The sequence below is a fragment of the Pollicipes pollicipes genome, unplaced genomic scaffold (genome assembly GCF_011947565.3).
Source record: "Pollicipes pollicipes isolate AB1234 unplaced genomic scaffold, Ppol_2.1 Scaffold_4881;HRSCAF=5763_pilon_pilon_pilon, whole genome shotgun sequence".
In the NCBI taxonomy this organism is placed as follows: Eukaryota; Metazoa; Arthropoda; class Thecostraca; order Pollicipedomorpha; family Pollicipedidae; genus Pollicipes; species Pollicipes pollicipes.
In genome coordinates, this window is record NW_023596576.1 from 42594687 (window position 1) to 42598684 (window position 3998).

Here is a 3998-nt window from a genome sequence, read left to right on the forward strand (position 1 = left end):
TCGCCTGACCTGCCTAAATTTAGCTATAAATGAGATCCTTAAACCGATAAAACCTGTCCAAGCTATCTTTAAGTGCTGCTAGGGAGGGACTTCACACAACTTTGTGTGACAGTCCGCTCCAATGATGCACTTTTCTTAGACTGAATGACATCTGCCTCTTCATAGTTCTACTCCTACCTTTTGCCAATTGGAACTGGTTTTCTCTAAGTCTTGGCATAATTTCCGGTAATCCCTGTGGATCTACCTTATCCATCCCCTTCATAATCTTGAATACCTCTATCAGATCACTCTAGGTCTACGATATTTCAGTGAATACAAATCCAAGATCTCAAGTCTATCCTTATCTTATGAGTGCCAAACCCATATATCGTCCCAGTTACCTTTCGCTATATTCTCTCTGGCCTATCTATATATTCTAGAAAGCGCGGGACCAGACCTGTACGCAGTACTCTAGGAGTGGCCTATCATGACGGAAGCACATATTTTTGACAAAGTTCCTTCTCTTATGATAGGAAGTTTCTAGTTAACAAGTTCCAGCATCCGAACAGCCTTGCTCCTAGCAGCCCTACAGTTCTTTTCGTCCTCGAACTGGTCCATCTCTCGGCCTCCCATTTCATGGCTAAGTGCCCATTTGCCAGGAACTATCCATATGTATCGCCTCACACTTAACATGATTAAATAACATCTGCTATAGAGAAACCCAATTCACCAGATTTTCCTAAGTCAAGTCTCATCTGGTCTGTGTTTTTAACACCTCTATCAATTTAGTAATATCAGCAAATTTAAGCACCTTACTTTTAATCCTATCTCAATACTTTCCACAAAATAATAATGAACAAGAGACCCAACAAAGAGCCCTGTGGAACCCCACTCTCCACTAGCTTCCACTGAGACTTAGAATCATTGAGCACTTCTCGTTGTGTCCTCTCTTGTAGCCAAGCCCCTACCCAGCCAAGAATTTCCCCTCAATACCACGCAATTTTAACTGATATAAAAGATGCTGGTGTGGTGTATGTGACCTTTTCAAACGCTTTACTAAAACCTAGATAACAACATCTAAATCATGGCTCTTATCTTCTGAATAGTAACATGTTCCATGAACTCCAGAGGATCTATCAAGCAGGATCCACCAGAAAGAAAACCATGCTGACCACTATTTTTCAACTGATGCTTATCTCACTAAGGTCTCACATAGTAGTGAGGTAAGATTGACAGGCCAGTAGTCGCCGACACTCTTGTTTTGGTCCCCTTCTTAAATAACGGCACTTCATTGGTATCGCGCCAGTCCTCAGATACTTCTGCAAGGCTTAATGACCCATCAAATATTAGCTTAAGAGGACAAGTTAAAGCACTAGCGCACTCTTTAAGCACTCTACCATAGATCTGGTCGGGCCCGGCCGCCTTATTTACTTTGATTTTCTTCAAGCTATCCCTTACCTTACCCTCGGTCACCGTCAGATCTTCAAGACTGCCTTATGTCACATGTCGCCTATCACCAGGGAGATCATACACGGACTCCTTTGTAAAACTGAACAAAAGTGCCTTCTAAGAGCATCTTCAGCATCCCTGTCCTCCACTTATGACTTTCCATCTTCCTCAAGAGAGCTGTCAGAGGATCCCTTTGATTTGAATTTGTAATAGCTCAATAATGCATTGACATAATTTTTGCTTTCCTGGTCTCCTTCTTTTTCTTTCAACATTTACATATTATTATGCTGTTCATTTTCTTTTCTGTAGCATATCTTATTGTATTATCATTTTCCTTATTTAGCTTTTTTCTGCCAATCCTATAAGCTGCTCTGCTGCTTTCATGTGCTGTGTTTTTTAAAAACTTTTTGGGTGTTCCACATGTGGATGGGGTTTTGAACCAAAATAGTCATTTTGAAGATCACCTGGTGCAGTTGACATCCCTACCCTTCGTAAGGTCTAAGCCCCCTAGTTTCCAGTGCAGACCAACTCAAGGCTACCCAGGTATTTCCTAATTGGTCGTGGAATAATACACGTGTTGCAAACGGTACCACTACGGCACCAGATATCGGTTCTCAAAGTCTGAATTGACCTCAGTGTCCACAGACAAACTTGATCTGGGTTGGTAGAAGCGGCTCGTGTCCTGAGAAGTGCCGGGACATCCCAAAGGGCCACTGAGCATGAGAAAAACTCCCTTAATCTTTGATCTGGCACCGAACTCGTGGAGAGGGCTCTCCGTGTGCAGAGGATTACTGGGGACCTTACATCTGAAATGTCATCCGAAAGGCTGTAGAAGTACTAGAACTATCAGAGGAAGGATTCGTTCCCGTGGAAGTCTTTTCAAAACCGGTGGTGTCACCAGTTGGCTGTCTTGAAACTCAGAAGTGGCCTTGACACTTCGAGGGTTACGGGTTAGAAGAGGGTTACGGGTTTACTAAAAAAATATGTTCGGAAAGGCTTTGGAACCCTTGACAGGCCCTGCGGTTTATGGCAGATTCCTTAAGTGCCCAATGATAATTATCTGCATTGGGAATGGCCCATGAGCTTCAGAGGGGCCTCTGAAGCTAAGCATCGGACTCATCAAGATTCAGAGAGCTTCTTTGATTTGCGGTAATGGTTTTATTTGCGTAGGTCGCTTGCAGCTGAGATTGGCCAGCAGACGTGTCGAACAATCTCCGAGTTTCCAAAGATATGAGCGGATCATTCACACGAACGGTTATGTTTCCAAGCCTCTTGAGACTCAAAAGGCCAGTTCAGTCACAAAAAGGGTCACACGAGGAACGAAGAAACTTATGCGTTCAAAAGGCTTATAATGACTGACCCTAACCTCAAATTTCTTGGGCCTTCAAGAATCCATTAATTATCCTGTTGTTTATGATATATTTGTGGCATGTCTGGAGAGAAGAATATCCGTCGACTTCGCTCCGCCTCTGCTGCAGACCACAGGTGCTGTTTTCTGGACGTTCTTGCGCAAAGTCCGATTCAAGGTTAAAAGAACCTTTCTCTCCTTCAGAAAATTGTTAAAAAATATTGTACAAAATGTATTTTTTCGCATACCAAAATATGTATTGCTTACAACTACTAACCCAAGTCACTACTAGCGTTATTGCATTCCCTCACTTGAATCAGATGAAAAGGCAGACAATTATTGTGGTTAGGTTAGTGTACTACAGGCTTTCATGAAAACCATTTTAGTGCGCATTTCAGTTTGACCGAGCACAGTGAGTATATGCGCCAGCGGCAAAATACAAACATCAAAAAAGCAGACAACAGCAGCAAAAGCGGCAGCCGTAAGACAGGGATCCAAAACTGGTGCAAGCTGCAAATGTTGGGAAAACCGGTCCTCTCATTCCCTTTCAGTTAATAAGTCCTCTAGCGTTAGGAATTTGTGGCAGTGTGCGCGATGACGGTTTTTTGCCATATTTCAAAGAAGGAATATGTTTTATCGTGTGTTAACGACTCATTCATGTTCGAAAACGAAATTATTTTGAAAACGGACGATATCGTATATGTTGAGTTGCACGCCAGTTTGAGCAGGAGAGAATGTAAGCTGTCCAAAAAGTGCCAAACATTTCTGCCGCTGTTTCTCTAATTCAGACTGGACTTTGGATTTTTTGGACTTACAAAAATTGGAATCCATTCGGCGCTTCTACTGCAAACACACCCGACTGATGCCGCGCCTGCTCCAGGCCCCCCCCCTAACTCACTACACGCGCGTGCTGCGAGCCCGTCTGACCTCTCCTGCGCCTACTGCTGGCTCTCCTGACTCCTCCCGCAATTGCTGCTGACCCTTCTGACTTTTTCTGTGCCTGCAGGCCCCTCTGACTGCCCCACGTCCGCGTCAGACCCTTCTGACTGACCCCGCACCTGCGTCAGACCCTTCTGACTGACCCCGCACCTGCGTCAGACCCTTCTGACTGACCCCGCACCTGCGTCAGACCCTTCTGGCTGACCCCGCACCTGCGTCAGGCCCTTCTGACTGACCCCGCGTCAGCTACAGACCTCTCCGGCTGATCGTGTGTCTGCGGCAG